Raw genomic sequence first — 18,728 nt, forward strand, 5'->3', positions numbered from 1 at the left:
TAAGCCTGCTCTTTTAAATTGGCCATTGAGTGTTTTCTTGGAATTTAAGGGAGTATCATAAAACAGTCACACTCTTTGTCTGAATTCAAGAGACTGGAACTTGGCCTGTATTGGTACTGCACGATTGTTTTGGTTTTTTAAGAGTTGCTAATGGTGAAGACAAGGGAAAATTACATCATAAATCCTGAAACAAAACAACATTTGCCTTGTTTCAGATTTTCTTACAAATTCAAAAAATGGGCCAGGTTCATCAAAATCCATGAACCTTTTTTGCAAACTGGTCAAGATTCTTGCAAATCTGGGTTAATTGCTAATTTCAGGTGGAAACCATGTGAGATTCAGTGATTTTTATATGGGTCCCGCAAGAAACCAGACGGCTGGAGATGGTGTGTAAATCCAACTAAACTAAAATAGAAAAAAGGTTTGTCTGGACCATGGTGAACCATCCCATTGGCCTAGCCTAATCAATGCTATTTGGATGAAAGCATGGCCCCCAATCCTGGACTTGCAAAAACCTGAGTCTGCTGTCTCACAGCAGGAAGGAAGTTACTCACTGGTGCAGCTAGATGTGCAACAGTGCTAATCCCTGTGCTGTATTTTGACAGCTGTTTCAGGTGAGTATTTTCAATTATTACTTGCCTGAAACAGGAGTAATACATTTTCTGCTCTGTGGACACCTTCACACTTGTAGGGGAGGGGCCAAAATAAGGAAATAATCTAAAACAGCTTCTCGACACACCTACTTCCTGCCCACACCTTGTCTCTTTTCTCCCAGTATGTGAAAGCATAAGACTGGGGTGCAGTGGATGTACTTTTCTGCAGTTGCCTGGGTGCTCATCTGCTAGGATAGGCACCGCCTTTCCACACCCTCTTCTATTCTATATAAATCACAGCAGGGTTGGGATCTTGGTTATCTAATCTTCCTTGCTCACTCCCTATCTGCAGTGAGATAGGAACTGATTGGCTGCTGTGGAAATGATTTTATCACAAGCTGATCATTATCATCACTTGTACAAAATAAACAGCAGAAGCAATTAATTATGGAAGTGCCCCAGCAGCTCCATCCTAAAAGATACATTGAGATTTGCACTTAGAGCAGGGATTAACCTCTTTATTATGTACGAAGAGCATAGTGTGTCCTCCCCAAATTTACAGCACTTCCTCTTGTGTAGGAGAATTATTTTGTAAAGAATTTTTAAGTAAATCTGTTAATTGATTTGAGTTATAAGGACTAAAATTAGCCCTTTAAGACTTCTTTTTTTGTTTAATCTAAATGGTTTTGGATCCCTTTAGCAGAAAAATTCCAGAGCCATTTCTGAAAGCCCTGAGAAATTTTGAGATTTAAAAACTCACTCTTTTCTAGACTGCAGCCAAACCTAAAGCATAAGGTGCCTTTAACATTTATCAGTGTGTTATTTTTTTATTTGTGCAGTGTTAGTCATAATTACTTCAGTTTATGTTGCAGTGTTTGTCATGTAATGTTTTTTCCCCAGTTATAAAATGTATACTATGATGAATAGAGCAGCCTGTGGTTGATTTTACTTTTCATGGGGAATGGATTATACGAGTTATTATTTCTGGATAAGTCGCCCGTGGGGAAGCTGGCAGAGAAAGCATTCTTCTTCCAAAGGACTGCCTTAGAGCTCAGCCATTTACTTGATTCGGCACTCCCCTGGCTAAGCTATTAGCAAGAATCAGCTCTCAGAGACAGGCTCCAGGTCCTTGGGAAGTCTGTAAGTGGGGAGTTCCTCTCCTATTGACTTAGGAGTTGTAGAAGAACGGCTCTCCTCCTAAGGCCTCCTCGGGTGTACAGAACTGGACAGGTGCTCCTCTCTTGGCCCTCTTGAAGGCCTTGCAAGGTCCCCTTACCCACTGCCCCCACATCCCAACAAGTTTCCCCCATATAAGTTCACTACCCTCTCCTGCTGCTGCCCATCTCCATTGCCCCATCCAGTTTGGTACTTGCAAATGATAAGATGGATACATTTTTTGAGGCCTTATGAACAACATAATGTCAATATAAAGATGAAAATTATGTTTTAGTAAGAAATATCAAGTGTGTTTGTCTGTTTCTGATTTATAAAGTATTGTTAAAAATCACCTATCTGGGACTTAACTATGCATTCTTTTTCTATCAATTATGTTGTATATGAACATGGTAAGGCCCCAATCCTGCAGCTGGCTGTGGGCAAGCACATCCCTGCATTGACTTCATTAGGGCTTTGCTGTGAATACAGGGATTGACCCGTGTGCAATCAGTTGCAGGATTGGGGCCTGAGATTGAAATTTTAATATCATTGTTGACATTAAGGTTGTGCATTGAGGTATGTTTTTCAGTGGTTTGATAATGCACATTGAGGGTGATAGTATTGTTGAATTAAAAGTGTGTGTGCATGTGAGTGAGCTCACCATTCTCTTAAATTTATTCAATTGCAATTATTCATTGTATAATTTCTATAAATATTTCTTGCTCTGAAGATTGTTCATGAGCAGTTTGTTGTATTTAATATCCAAAATTTAAGTTTTGATAGTAGGTTTGTTTGGGTACATAAATCCCACAGAATTTTTCCTGATTCCTGAATGAATGAATGAATATAACTCAGAATCAGGTTTCCAATATGAATGCTGTTCTTTACAGATGCAAAATTTGCTATCTGTGAATATTCTCCAGTATTTCCTGTTTCAGGAATCAGTAAATTTACTGCCAGTAAACTTCTTCTCTTCAGTCTTCATAAAAAAGAACCACAAAAAGGGTGTAAACCCAGTCAAAGAGATGTTTATCTTAGTACCTATTTGCAGCAGGGGTTTTTTTAGGTGTTCTATTTAGAATGTACATTTTGGGGACTAAGGAAAAATTATTTCCAGAAATAAAAAAGTTAGTGTTTTTCATGAGTTCTCCTGGCAAACAAAATGTTTAAAGTGTAATATTTAGGATTTTTAGACTTCAATCTGACAAATATGGAATTTTTAAGGATTATTTTTAAAAAATAATTTTGGTGTGAGTTTAGTTCTTGTTAAAGGTGCTGGATTGATAGCCAAAGAGCATATCGCACAAATATAATAGGACCGTGGTGGAACAAGCCTCTCTATGCTGCTCTGGCAGGATGCCTAAAGCCTGACCTGGAGGGACTAATTCTAGACTGAGAAGGGAGAGCAGTTTCTTTCCATGCAAATTCAATCTCTCCATTCCAATCTGGCCACTGAACAGTGACTTTCAAAGTGCACCAGTTCTCATGGCTTTTGTGTAGTAAACATCTGTTCAAAAGAGTGAGATAATTAAACCCATTTCACATAGGCCATTACAACTTAGTAACTCTCAATCATTCCTACCTGCGTTGGGTTTGAAGCTAGGATGTACAAATAAAAGTGAAAGGTTCAGTATACCCCATCCCCCCCCAAATAGATCCTGAAGTTCCTACATATTTTTATAAACTTATTTATGTTACACACATTATACTGCATTGACTTTTCATTCATGATGTTTTCTGAACTAGGGGGTACAGAAATACTTTAGGGAGGATTTATTTTGATGCTTTCTGCTGTATGCCAAGCAAAATTAGCCTTACTTTTTGTAAGGCCCTCTATGTGGAAGTAACCATTACCGGAGCCTGCCTTCTTTCCCTCCAGGAAGAGTAGACGGGAAGTTGAGAGGGTCAGTATTCGTTGTGCACAGATTTAGACAAAACTGTAGATGGGATTGAGGAGAATAGTGCTTTGTCTGGTGGCTTGGGGGTGTGCACGCAGTGCAGGCATCTGGAAAAGGAAAACCTATGTGGTTTTGTAAGCGGTTTTAGGAGAGGGACTATTTTTTTCTTATATGTTGGCGCAATGCCTAGTATAATGGGGTCTGGTACGTGACATGTAATAATATATTGTTTCATAGACCTGATGCAGCTACTAATGCAAAAGTATTTTATCAAAGACTAATATAATTAATGTAACTGATAAATTTCCAAAGCTCCAGCTTCCAGTATTTGACAAAGCTGAAAAGTTCATTGTCGTCTGTTTCCTCTCATAGTTAAACCTACTTCTTTTTAACTCTCCTTTGTTTGTAATACTCTCTTATGCCTCTATCTGCCATTATTGTCCTCCACTTCATTTTACTCCCTTTCGACTTCTGTAGAAACCAATGGCTTTTTTTTTGTTTAATTCTGTATCTTTTCAATAGCTTTCACATAGTCATCAAGGGATTTGTAAAGAATAATGTATTGACCTCTGGGAACCTCGCCTGTCCCTTATGAAATTTCTTTTCATTTGTTATGGGTTGTACGTTTTAAGTGTGTCATCATGTTAGGTGAATAGATTGATATGAGGTAGGAAATTGTTATAACCTCCATTTTACAGATGCAGAAGCTGAAGCAAAGAAGGGGTAAGTGACTTGCCCAAGGTGACATGAGGTGCGTGTCAGAACTGGCAATAGAACCCAATTTTCACAGTTCCAAATCCTGAGCCTTTATTACTGGACTATCCTTCCAACCACATCTAGCATATATTGTGAGGCACAAGGTTGAAGAACAGTTGTCTAGTGTGGGGATACTGAAAAGCAAATGACTGATCTGTTGATACGATCTTCTTTTATTAAACAGTTCTAAAAAAAAAGATGGGGGAAGGAAACTATCAAAATATTTTCTGTTGCTTCTCATGATCTGATGAGTTGGGGGATGCCCTGTAGTATATTTGTAGCTTGGACTTTATAGGCAATCAGAGCCCTACCTTAATAAATGTCATTTGATTAAGTAAACGTGAATGTCAGCAGTGGTAATCTACAGCCTCTGTTCCTGTGCTATCTATTCCCACCGAGTTCAGAAATACGTAATTAGAATGAATAGGTAATGCAAGAACAAAAGTGTAACGTATTAGTGGATGAAAGACAAAACATTCCCTGGATGACCAAAAGAGCAACCATCCATGTTGTTCAGGTGCAAAGTATAGAAAGCAGCAGCCATGCATTGCTGGCTTTAGGCAGAAGCAGTGTGCTTGATTGAGCACTTGGGGCTATGTGCTACCTCCATGACTGGCCTAATCTCTCCTTATGGCAAATGGCTCAGAAAGCGAGGAGATCCCCAAATCTTCCTTCCTTTAACAGTGGGACCACAGGCTACTCATTCCCCAGTATCCTCCCATACTGCCCTGTCAGCATGGGAATGCTTTGGAAATAAAAAAGCAGTCTCTGAAGAATAAAGTAGATAAACACTTTTTAAACATGTATTTCATTAGCTTTCTGAGTAGGATCCTAAATTTCCAGAGACAGGAAAATCAAGTTATGAGTGTCCTCCTGCTCTGGACCCAGTATGGGTGAATGGGTTTGTCAGTGAGTTACTTTCCTTCACATCAGTTTCCAGGGCCAGCCTATGGGCTTCCCAGCTTGCCTGGGATGTGGGGCCACAAGATGTCTCTTGGTCTGCTTGGACTTGATACCAGTCCGGTTCATGGTCTTTCACATCAGCTTTGTCAGAGCAGATAAGGTATAAGTACTGAAGAGGGAAAGATGTATTTACATATAAAAATGGATATTATTTTTAACACAGAGTTCAAGTCGAAAATGTTGAGCCCAATACCGTTCCCATTCCCTTCAATGGGAGCAGGATCGGGCCCTGTGTTTGTATCCAGCTCAGAAAACTGTGAAATGTAATTGTGATCCTTAAGAATATATGACACCCTGGTAATATTGAACAAATATCTGTAGATATTATCTGCACGTTGGCATTATGTAGTTTATATTCACAATAAGTGCCACCACTCAAATGCCAAACCCGTGTTTAACACTGTGCCAATTGGCTTCCTCACTGATAAACCTTGACAGTACATTGTTCTCTTGTCAAGGGGCATTATCCTAGCAATTCAGCAAAAAATTTTCTTCATTTGGACAGTGCATCTTTCAGACATTCCCTTCTTCTATTGATTTGTTTTCTCCTGTCCCTTTCTCCTTCTTTTGTTTTCTTATCATAGCTTCAGGTTATTAAGTGCAAAGTATTGATGGGAATGGATGGTTTTGGTCGATGGAGAGCTAATGCATCCCTAATCCCGCCATTGTTACAGAGTTATGCTTTACTCTGGTTCCTGATGGGGGAAAAGGTGCAAAGCCGATCCTAGTTTTATTTGTCACAAACCCATCCATCAATCAAGCACAAGCATGTCTGAATGCTGAATGACATGTGGGTCTCAGCTGAAAAAATTCGATAACAATGTATTGTCAGGTTGCTCACTCTTTTTTTCGATAAGAAATACATTTGACTGAAATAGATAAGCATGCAACTACTAAAGACTTGAAGAGAGAGAGTGACATACATGGCACGAAAGGTTGTAGATCTTTGGTATTAATGATACTTATGAGTAAATAAAATAGAAAAAAGCTCCAGACATGCAACATGCTTAAATCCTGGATATGTTCAGACACTGTGGGATTTTTTTTATTAGTTTGGGTTTTCAAGTATTTAATCTAAGCATATTTCATAGCCTGCTGCCCAGGTCTATTTTTAAAAAAATCTAAATTGTACCGATTACTTTAATAAGAATAGAACAGAAAATACATTCTTCTAATATATACTGAAGATATCATTTCTGGATAAATGTGATCTTATAAATTTGCTTATATCTTCTTATGATGGAAAACACTTAAAAAAGTTAATTATCTTATACTGCAAATATAGATGTATGTCATTTTAACAATGACTTTTAAAATTATAATTGAAGTCTCAAAAATGTTTTGGTGTCCCTTTTATTCTAGTTGTTAAATTATGCACTTGAGTACATTACTGAACGCTCATCTTTTTAGATATGTACAATTTTCCATTCGTGGTTATTACAATATAATTTCATTTGGAAATAGTTAAAACATTTCATTAGCACAATAGAAATTTGGGGAAAAAAACCATCAACAGATTAGAACATTTTTAAAAATCCATTTTATTGTCTTACCCTACTAGAAAACATTTCAGAATGGAGAAATATACTAGAATGACCTAAAAAACCCATCAGCAAAGGTAACAAAAAGCCAACCCCGACTCAGAGAGCTTTAAGACGAACATTTTGTAGCCCCAAGTATTAGTACACTCTGAGTAAGCCAGTTTTTTCTCTGCTCAGTGACTAGGGGCTAGAAAACTGCAAAAATCAATGTGGGAGTGCTTTAGATTTGTTGGATAAATTACATGTGCTTGGCTGCTCTATTGTATCTGGCCCATATTCTATACTAGATACTTTTAGATGGAACTGTCACATAATACATATACTCAATATTGATTTAACTGAGCTTGAATTGAACGCCATAGTAAGCAAGCAGGAACTTAAGAACTGCAGCATTAAGATAGAAATTTTACTAAATGTTTGTGTCTTGGAAACTCCTGGTATTACTTTAAAACCATATGGGCTAAATCTGACCGAACGAAGGAATTCGGATGTCCTGGTATTATATTTTTGTTGGTTTAGCATCAGACTTTTTTTTTCTTTTATGATTTTTTTTTATTTACACTAACTGCAAAAGAACACACAGAATGATAAATAAAGATATTCTAGATATAAGGCAAATACCAACTGATGTCTTATTAGGTCCAAAATATCACTACTAGCACCAGGACGTGTTTTCCAGCCTGTGGCTATTTCTTGACCAAGTCACTTTAAATCAAATGTATTATATTCAAGGAAGGTCAAATTCAAATTTGGTTGCCTCAAGTTAGGCACCTAAATAAGTGGCCAAATTTCAACTGGGTGCTCAACACCTTTATGTATGTGATCAACTATGGATAATGGGGAGTAAGGTTCTTTACTGCCCTTTGTGCCTTTGAAAATCTCCCCCTTAGATACTTAACTTTAAGCACCCAAATTTAAACTTTTTTCTGGATTCTGGGTAACAGGCTTGTGACGGACTGAGGATGACACCCTGCACTACTTTGCTTCTGAAAAAAATAGGGTATGGGGAGAATGCAAATATATTTGAGGCTTTTAAAAAGAAACAAGTAAGAATCGCACTCTGGGATGCAGGAAAAATGTATAAATTTCTATATGAATGGGGAAGCATAAGAAGTTGTTAACTTACCTCTCTGGCATTCAAGAGTAGTTAATACTACATCTCTAATATTAAATTTTTCATTTAAATGTTTTTAAAGTAATCACAATTTTAAAATGCAGCTACTCAGGGAAGACCCAATGTGGCATTCAGTCATAGTCATGAAACAGCTGCTAAAGTTCATAGAGAAGAATCAAAGCTGGATTTAATTTGTACATAAAAATGGATCATTCTGGCTTCAGATATGCCCAGAAAACTGCCACTGAAATCATGTGTGCACATCTGAAGCCACAACATAGCCCAAGAAATATGAGCACATCCGTCAATGTGAAATATAATATGATTGCAGTGAAAAATGTACAACATACGGGTCCTGCAGTAAGTGGCTTTTGGCCAGCTGTGTGGTAAGGGATGCTTTAGACTTATCTGATTATATACATTAAGATAAAGAGCCAAAATGAAGTAAAATCTTTTTGTGGATGTCTATATATTTTACCTATACAATATTTTCATCTCTCCTTTACAACTCAGTTTTCTGTTTCCTTACTCACTTACTTGAAGGAGAGAATGCAGATCTTAAATGACAAGGGAACACATTTAAATAACCAGCACAGTTTGATCATGCCTTGTCACCTCCAGCCTGTATTATTGTCGTGTGCTATACCTGGGGCTTGGCTGATAGGCCACTTAGGGTATGTCTACGCTGCAATTAGATATCTGCAGCTGCCTCATGCCAGATGACTTGGGCTTGTGGCGCTCAGGCTAACAGGCTGTTTAATTGTGGTGTAGACGTTCGGGCTCAGGCTGCAGCCCAAGCTCTGGGACCTTCCCATCTTGAGCCCAAATGTCTACACCGCAGTTAAACAGCCCCTTCGCCTGAGCCCCATGAGCCCGAGTCAGCTGGCACAGGCAGCCACGGGTTTTTAATTGCAGTGTAGACCTACCCTTAGAAATTTCAACTCATCTATGTTAGTGTTGTTAAATTCTTGGAGCATATTTAACTTGAGATCCTGGGACTGTAGACATGGCTTCCAACTCATTTCCAGATGCAGTTCAAGGTTCTGACTTTTAAACTTTAAATCTCTTTATAGTTTGTGGCCTGCATAAAAACTGCAGACCCTCAGCTAGTCTAAATTGGCCTGGCTCCACTGATGTCGATACAGGTACACTGATTTCCACTAGCGAGGATCTGGCTGTGCATCTTTACTAGTACTTTTACTTGACCGTTGAAATCAGATGTGGTATTCATTCTGACCAGCCCTTAAAACCATACCTTTAGGGAATGAGACAGGAGCTTTTCAGTGGAGGGTCCTCAACTTTGGAACTCTGTTCCATCTTGGTCTGTCAGTGATTGATTTTATTATTGCCTGTTCACTCTGCAAAACCTCTCTTTATTCAGATTTTTGTGGGGGTGGGGAAGAGGGCTATTAAATAATGCAGGGGTTTTTAAGGTTTTGAGGGGGAATTATTTTGTCACTGCTGATACTATGAGTCATATTTTCAAAGGGGCCTCAACCCAACCTCTTTTTGTATATGCACAAATACATGCACATGTTTACATATGCAAAATGATCACACACAGTATTTGCATGTGCAAGTGACACTTATGTGTACGTTATTCAGTATTGTGTGTGTAGGCAAAGCTGCCCAGGCACAAATGAAGACCATATTTTGAATATATACCTATGTGACTCTAACTGTATGGTATTGGCAGTATTTTATATTAGGTGTACTAGTGATATGTAATAGAAACATTTTTATACCTTGGAAAAATAAAAAATAATAAATACAGTGGGGGAGAAAGGAGAGATTGTAAATTCCACATCTTCCACTTAACATTCATCTCATGTATCTCATGTGGTCTTATGAAAGGGACCATGATCACATATGAAATTCCCAATTAATTAAATGCCTGTCCAAATCCCTACACTACTTCTGGCAGGGGCTAATGCTATTGATGCTGCACATTCATGAAAAACAAATTAATAACATTAATAAAAAACTTTAACTTGCATAAAGCCAATGTAGCTCTGTTCCTTAGGTTGTAAAAGGGGCTTACATAACATGGCAGTTACTCAGCTTCCTCTGAAAAAATGACAGCAAATAAGATTTAATCAACAAAAAAGTGCAGTTTGTATAACAGAGTTCAATTCTACTTCTGCGCTCTTAACCATATAACACCATGCATTGAGATCTCTATCTTTTTTAGCACTAGATGCCAATGCAGAACTCATTCTTTCATACATTAGAAAGCAGCTATGTTATATATTCACTAAACTCTTAGGTGTTACAATACATGTTCCCCAGCACTGTGTCTGGATGCTAATCAGTCAGCTGCTTAACTGAATGACAGTAGCATTCTTGACATCCAGTATATATCAAAAGTCATCATAAGTGTCATGTTGGTGGATGTCTAGTGGATGTCCAGGAGCACTCAAGAGGTTAAGGACTTTGTTCATCAACTGTGAAGGCAACTTGAGAAATGTAAAAAGAAAGCCAGTGAAATTAAAAAAGAAAGGGCATCACACCATACGATTTCTCTGTGTAAGTGCCATATGGCATCTCTTTACAAATGTATAGCACTAGGAAAAAAGAGATTAGGGAAAATGTGAGAGCTGCTTCATGAAGCCCCAAGGACCCAAGGTTCAAAATGCTCTAGCATCTAGACAGCCTTGCTGGTATATCTGGGAATAAACTATAGAAGAAGATGCATGTATTATTTGTCATTATCTTTCAGACATAAAATAAAGTAGTCAACCTAGCAACTCTGTTGGATGATTAAGCTGCGTAAGCAGAGCTTCTGCTTTTGCTCAACAAGTAGAGACCTCTGTTTTCACAGCTCAGGATCACGAGTTCTAATCCTGGGGCTCTATATCTAAATTGTTGAACAATTGTATTACGTGTTCACATGATCTCATACATTATTACAAAGAAAGATTATTGAAGTTCAGTTCTCTTTTCTTAGGCAAACTGTCTCATTACATTTTACCTAGTCTCTGTATTTATACTATCTTCCAGCATTATGCAGTTTTCTTATAATTGTATTTGTAATCACAACAATTAATGCTCAGTGTACTCACAGGCCTCTTCGTGGGCATGCTGATAGTCACAGCTTGATCCAGTTCCACTGTCTGGATGGACTTCAGTCTATTGTGGTTGGACCCAATTGCTGAATTCTATATACTACTAAGTTGTCTGGGTAGTTACTGATCACTGCTCCTAACTCTGACTCCCAGATGCCAGCCTCATGTATGACATCCTTGCTGTCTGGCTATCTAGACCCCAGAACCAGTGCCACAGCCCTCCCAACCCCCCCCTCCCCCCTCCGCCTTGCTTAGACACATTCCACTCCTCCTCCAACCAGTTCCACCTGGCTGTGGAAGCTCTGGTTTTCTAGTGACATGCTTTAGGGACAACACAGCAGTAAAGCAAGGATATGCAGGCTGAGCAAAGGGAGTTCTTATTCACATACACTTTACTCTTAAAAACACAGGAGAGTTACAGCTCGGTGGAAAACAACAAGCTCCTGAACGCAGTCCCCCTAAGGAGTCTTGGGTTTGGTCCACGTCCATAGGCCAGGCACCCTTTCTGGCTTTCTTGGTCTTACCATCTTGCTTCTGGCAGTGGAGAGCATTCCCCTTTTAAAACTACCTCTGACACTCTTCTTGCCCCTGTGTTTCCGCTGAGGAATTTCCGTGCTCCAACGAGCCTGCTGCCCCCACGGCAGCTCTTGGGCAGAGTTGTTCACAGTCAGTGGCCCTGCCTTGCTGGTAGCAAACACTTTGTTTCACTAGGGTAGAGCCAATCAGGGTTACTAGCTCTTGACTGCTCTGGTGTGGCTTCACAGACATACTAGGTGTCGAGTCCCTAGTACAAAATGCATGCTCAAAGCCACACTAAAGTTTACATTTGAAGTGGAGGTTCAGAGTTTAACTCATATTCTTTTTTATTTCTCTCTTCCCCAAGGCATTTTTGTTTTGCTCTTGCTGGATCATTTTCACTTACTGTTCATCAGAAACAAAATGACCAGGTGATTCTTCTGCTTTTTCTCTGGTCTTTCATGGAAATAACCAGTGCAAAAAAAGAAAAATTAATAGTCTGTTCTGTTCGCATGTTTAGAACATATTTCCCAACTGCAACAAAATGAAACAATTTTCAGAAAAGAGGTCTGGGTTCAGACTCGCTCATCCTCCTGCAAGGCAGATCTCAATATTTTTCCAGATCTTGCAGGAGGAAAAGCATTGACTACGCTTTTTCAAAAGCATCTGTACAATTCTACATTATACACGTTCTTAAAATCTGAAAAGGTTTTTTTATTATTATTTTAAGTTTTCCCCTCAGGATGTAGCAGTTCTGAAGATTCATTTGTTAAATGTACAAATAAATATTCTTCTCCCACCTCTAAAACTGCATGTTAAAAAAAAAAAAAGGTTAAACCCATTTCTTAGCATAAATAGTGTCCTTAATGGACCATGGGTCTGATCTTGCATCCCATACTCATGTGAATACTCATCATGTGGGTACTCATGTAAATTCGTAAAAGTTCAAGGATGAAATAAAAACAGCCGAAGCAGCTGTACATTAACTGTTTCATGAAATTGTTCCATAGGTCTGAAGCACCTAAGGCCAATTTATTCTTCAATCCATATTCATGTGTAAGTCACATTAATGGCAATGAGAGTAATGGTCATGTTCAGAGCTGAGAATCAATCCCAAAAGGCAACAATTCTTAATGGGAAAAAAGCGCTTGGGAACAAAAATTCTCCAGCCTGAATTAAAAAAACCCAAAATCTGCCATATGTTTGGTTCAAACAATATTTTGCTGGATATAAATTGTTTGCAATTGGAGTGTTTTATTTTTAGAAGAAATAGCCCAGAAAAGCATTGCACCAAACTCATGATAATATGATTGCACAGTCCATATTTGGAACATATTAGCATATTTGCTTGTGTGTACAAATATATAAACTGTCATCTCCCAAAGCACAGTCTGGAGAAAATTGATGCAGGGGTTTTGGACTGGGAGAGGAAAAGTTGCAATAAGTGTTGTCTTTATGGAGGTGTAGCAGGGTGGACCCTGCTCCTGCCCAGAGGGGCTTGAAAAGCTGCCTGCCAGGGCTTGAGAGGGGTGGCTCTGGAAGCTGGGCTGAGTAAGGAAGTGGCCGCAGCTGGGGCCACGCCCCAAACTGAAGCCCTGGGGCTTATAAGAAGGCAGAGAAGCCAGAGCCCAGACAGTCTCTCTCTGCCTTCAGAGAGGGATGGGCCTGGCTGCTTATGAGTAGAGCTAAAGTACCTGAGTGCAGCAGGGCTGGGGAAGGCCGGGGAGCTCCAGCCTAGAAAACCCCAGGCTGCAGCCTAGCGGTAGGCCACAGGTACTGGGGGTTGCAAGGGGCGACCCAGGGGTAGGAAGAGCACCAGGTCCAAACCCCTTTGCCTGTGATGAGAAGGCGGATACTGCAATCTGTCCCAGGAGCGGGGGCTAGAGCACAACTGGGCAGTAGCCATTCTGAGGCGAAGCAGGGAAAGCAGGGTGGGGGTTCCCTGGGGAGGGGGAAACCCAGTTAAAGGGGCACCGGGATCCTGGGAGGGACACGGGGCCGAGAGAAAAACAGGCGGACCACCGGCCAGCAGAGGGCGCTCCGGGCTGAAAAAGAGCTAATTCCCCAGAAAAACCAGCGGGAGGCGCCGCGGCGGTGAGTCGACCGTTTACAGGAGGTAAGGTCCAAAACTTAAAAGGCTTGCCAAAATTTAGTAAATAAAAGAGATTGCACAAAACCCAGAGAAGAGACAAGAAGAATGAGTGGCGAATTGCTGTACATTCAATTCAGCTAAAAATGAAACACACAGGCAGATGTCATCAGAGAGGCTCGTATTGCATAGGAGCATCCTGACAGCAGTGACAAAACAATGTAATCCCAAACAGAAAACTAAGAGCCTTTCTTTTTTTATTGGCAACATTGCTTTGAACATAGTCTAGCAGAGAAGTGGTTATTCTCTTGTCTCTGTTGATGCCCTCTCCTCCTCATTTGGCCTGGCGAGCCCCACTACCGCTATCAGCCTGGACAGTCCTTGTGGTCTGGGAGAACTAGAGCTGCAATTGCAGCTGGCTTTTTGGGACCAACCTAAAGGTTGGGCCATGCTCCTTGGGCCATGCTCTGCACACCTGGGGCCATGCTCTGCACACCTGGGGCCCAGTCTAGTTCTCATTTAAGTCCGTGTTATTCTTTCCATGAACTTTCTTGGCAGTTGGCTCCATTTCCTATACATGACCAACCACACTCTAGCCCAGTGGTCCTCAACCTTTCTGTTGTAATAGCATATTCATGTTCCCAGAAGAGTGTGGCGGGAAGCAGCGGCATTTCAGCAGTGACGCTTCTTGGTGCTTCTCGGCGGCTGGTTGTCCGGCGGCCACGCTCCTTGGAGGCAGGTTGTCTGGCAGAAGCACTCCCTTGTCAGCAGGCGGACACGCATAAATGCCCTGGCAGGTGCCATGGCAGGGACCACTGCTCTAGCCCTTGTTATACTTCAGTGACTATAAACTTGGGACTGCTGGGCTTTCTTCCTACTTTTGCCACTGACTCACTGTATGATCTCGGGCAAGTCACTTTACCTCTCAGTACTTCAGTTTACCCATCGGCAAAATTGGTATAAAAATACCTCATCAGTGCTGTTGTGAGGCTGAACAATTTGAGATCCTTTGGTAAAGGTTTATGATTGTTGCTAGGATTTAAAGGACAACCACATATGCACAAAAGGATAGATGGACCTATTCTCACCTTGATGTATGTGAAATACCTTTGGTAACTGGTTAATTCAGTCCTCTCTTTAATTGGCTCACAACCTCTAAAACCAAACTGATTGTTTTTAAAAAGAATATTTTAAATGGTTTTGAATTGCTCTACACAGGTAATTCGGTCATTTGGCATTAATGATATAAACCATATTTCTGAATGAGACAGTAAAGAACGCCCTAAGACAACCCAAATAGAGATTTAAAATATGACTGCAACTCACAGTTGAGTTATTTAGACATTATAGACAGAGTAACAAACTGCTCATGCACTATCATCTTCCGCACTACAGCTCCTGATTTGCACATGCATACAGGCATGTGTGTACACAAACCTCAGACTAGTATACATGCACAGCTTTGCATGCTCGCTTTTAAAAATCAAGCCCCGTGGACATTGTCATATGCCATGGAAGCTGGAAAATGCACCACAGTGGTCATGTAGAACAACCACATAGTTCAAACAAAGCAATAGGAATAAACTTGATGTAATAAGGAGAAGGAATTATACTGTCTTTCCCATTAGAAGCCACAAGCCATGCACTGAAAGAAGGAACTATATTTGCAAACAATAAAATGGATAGCTTGACACATGTTTGCTGGTGAGAATTGCAAAACCCTGTTACAACCGGTCCCAGTCCCCCTCTGGATGGTCACAAATCATTGGGTCCCATGTGCTTTTAAGTCTTCCGAGTCTGAATAGAGTCTACTCACTGTTTCTACCTCTGGAATTCTAAGGTGCACTCCCAGGCACAGACCTCTTATCTAAGCCCTGTGAGACTCCACAGTCTAGCCACCCTAGTCCTTAAACCAATGCCTCAGACTTCCTAAGCCCCCTCTCTCCTGTCATTTTATACACTCCTCCCACCTAGCTGTGGGAACTCCTGGTTTCTAGTTTAGCCTCTTCAGGGACAGAGGGGCAGAGATGCAAGGAATACAGGCTTAGCAAAGGAATTTCTTAACCATAGTCACTTTTACTCTTAAAAAACATTAGTGTGTTATAGGTATTTTTTGCAAAATAACAAAAGTCCTGAGATGTGTCCTCCCCTAGTCTGATCTCATTCCTTCCAAATCCAAATCCAAATTCCTTCCAAATCCAAAATTTTGTCAGCATTTCAGGCAAGGCAGAATCTCCTGCCTTCTCTAGCCAGTTCTTGCATGTGGCAATGAATGCCCCCACAATCTGAACAGCACCCCTTTTAAACAGTCTTTCCCATGTGATTGGATGGGAAATTCCAGTCCTTTCCTCCAGTCAGGCTTCACCTCCCTGTGGTCTGCTGTGTAGAAAAGACATCGTTCCATGGGGATAGGCCAGTAGTCAAGAAAGTCAGCCCAAGTTGATGGCCCCAACATCTGATTTGATATTTTCTCTTTGATCCTTCACTGAGGTGTCATGCACCTTTCCTGAGAAGAGTAGCTGTCTAGAATACACCATAATAACCTGACTTGGGCAAGGTTAGATGTGTTCAGCACATAATGCAAAATAGAAGTCCTAATACAAAATGGAGGTTACAATACAGAATAGAGTTCACAATTGGACTCAGGCATATTCCATTCTGTCACTCACCCCATATGACTAGCACCTCATCTGTATTTTACCAATGACTTTTTTTATGAACAGAAGGGTATACTATTTGAAATATTGTACTTGCAAATTGTGCCTGCCTAAACTTGTATATCAGGGTAGAGGTGCTCATAAAGAGGGTTTAGGTAATTTTTGTAACATTTAAAAATAGTGTTACCCTTGAATGGCCTTTAAAATATTATATATTAAAACAAATTTTTTTCTCTTTAAGAATATTCCAGTGGGAAGTTGTATCCTGCAGCTATGAAGGGCCTATCAAATGTATGTTTGCCAACATATGGGGGCAGTTTCTCATGCTGACTTCAGCTACACATCCTGTAGGGCTCAGGACCAATTCTGAGAGGAGCTTAGAAGAGCTGGTCAAAAAATCTTCAACAAACTTTTTCCTGTTGAGAACTGCTGTTCTGTTGAAACAGAAATGTTTCATGGAAATGTATCCATTTTGATTAAATTTTACTGAAGTCCAGGATGGAATTTCTGGAGAGCAAGAGACACCCACAGTGGTTAGGGCACTCACCTGGGATTTGGAAGATCTAAGTTGAAGTCCCTTCTCTACCTGATTTAGGTAAGTGCTCTACCCACCAGGCTATAGAGTCAATCTCACGCTTTCAATCAGGAGAATCTGGAATGTGGAAGACCTAGCTTCAAATCCCTGCTCTGAATCAAAAGAAAACCAAAATCTTTTCAACGGTTTTGTGAAGAAAAAAAAAAGAGCGAGAATCTGAATCAGGCAGAGCCGGGACTTGAACTTAAGTCTCCCACATACCAGCTGAAGGCCCTCATCACTGGGTAGGTGTCTCTCTCCTGTTTATTTAAAAATATTTTTTGAAAGATCTTGGTTTTGTCAGGTGTGGAATGAAAACTAATTTGAAAATCTTTTACGGTGATGGAATTCTTGTTCTCTAGCCACCCCAGATTGCTGAGTGCCACCTGTGAGTTGCGGAGTGCCTTCAACTCCCTATGGCAGAGATGGCCAAACTTACTGACCCTATGAGCTGCATATGACAATACTTGCTGAAGCACATGCCCCCTGTAGGAAGCACTTGTCAGGGTTCGGGGATCCTGCCCCTGTGGAAGGTGCTTGCCGGGGCTTCAGCCTCGCTCCTACTGCAGCCCCAAGCCCTGGCAGGCATGCCCCATGGGGTTGAAGCCCCGAGACTCCCTCTCCCTGTGGGCAGAAGCCCCTAGCTCCATGCTCCCCACCCCTCAGTCTTGTAGACAGAAAATGAGGGACTGTGGCAGGGTTCTGCGAGCCGCAGTTTAATTGTAACAGAGCCACATGTGGCTCACAAGCCATGGTTTGGCCACCCTTGCCCTATCGCTTCAATAGTTGATAGTGCTCAGTACCTTGCAGGATTAAATATGTTATTTAATGTATTCAGAACTGTTTTGCTGTTTCTCAAGGCACATGGTTTCTTGAATTTTTCTGTTTACACGTCTTGAAAAATGGTGTCGTTTGGAGGGCCACTTGGAGAGAGTAAGAGCCTGGAGGTGAGTGTGGAGGGGCTCTTGCTTGCTTCTTGTAGCCCCACTTGTTATTTTGGACACCACCTACCACTTGCTGTTCACTTTATATGTGTCTTAAATGTATTGCAATCTTTGGGCCAGGTTCTCCTGCAGTGCAAAACAGCGGGAACATTTGTGGAGTTGGTCCTTTGAGGATTCTCTTTTTGCAAGGGTAATCTTTGGGTAGTGTGGATCAGGCATACTGGGACTCATTCTCTGGTCGCAAGAATTCCCAGGAGAAAGAAATTTCACCAGAAAGTTCCTACACCTCAGCAATCCCTGGTTGCCAAAACAAACATTTGGGGCTATGGATTGGAAAAATATAAGGGCAGCTTAACACTCTCTTCCTCCTCTCCTACCACCTCCATTTTTGAGCCAAGCTCAGCCAAACCAAGGAATCTGGCCTATTATTCCTATTTTATAGGCTTGCCTGCCACATGGATATGTGTTCGGATCAAAGAGAAAATAATAGATATTGTTCACACTTTTTATTTTTATTTTTGACGTATTCAGATATTGCAGAATTTTCAATTTTTAAGTTGAACTTTGAATGTTTTGGTAAATTTATCAAAACCAAACTAAAAAGTAATTCGTGCCAAATATGTGTCATGATCATATGACACAAACGTCTGTATTTGTATGTCATTGAGTTCCTTAGTGAGTAAAAAAGCTTGATACATTATTAAAGGTTTTTTCCCTTTCATTTAGAAACATGTAAGACTCTATTGAAAATTAAAAATAGATGTACACTTATGTATAGCTGTTTTTTGCATCAATGAACGCTTTTTATAAACAGTAAATACAGGATTGTGTGTGGCTATGCATATAACTGTGTATATAATTCA

At 40.5% G+C, this 18,728-nt stretch overlaps 2 long non-coding RNA genes across 2 annotated transcripts in view; both read left to right on the forward strand.

The window, feature by feature from the left end:
• LOC123378080 overlaps window positions 1–18,728 on the forward strand; it is a 96,155-nt gene that overhangs the window by 18,402 nt on the left and 59,025 nt on the right. The gene's annotated exons all lie outside the window — the stretch shown is intronic.
• LOC123378079 lies at window positions 13,680–18,186 on the forward strand. Its single transcript, XR_006582452.1, has 2 exons — window positions 13,680–13,717; window positions 16,589–18,186. It is a non-coding gene; the product is annotated as an uncharacterized LOC123378079 (long non-coding RNA).

Source organism: Mauremys mutica, chromosome 9, assembly GCF_020497125.1.
Source record: "Mauremys mutica isolate MM-2020 ecotype Southern chromosome 9, ASM2049712v1, whole genome shotgun sequence".
Classification (NCBI taxonomy): Eukaryota; Metazoa; Chordata; order Testudines; family Geoemydidae; genus Mauremys; species Mauremys mutica.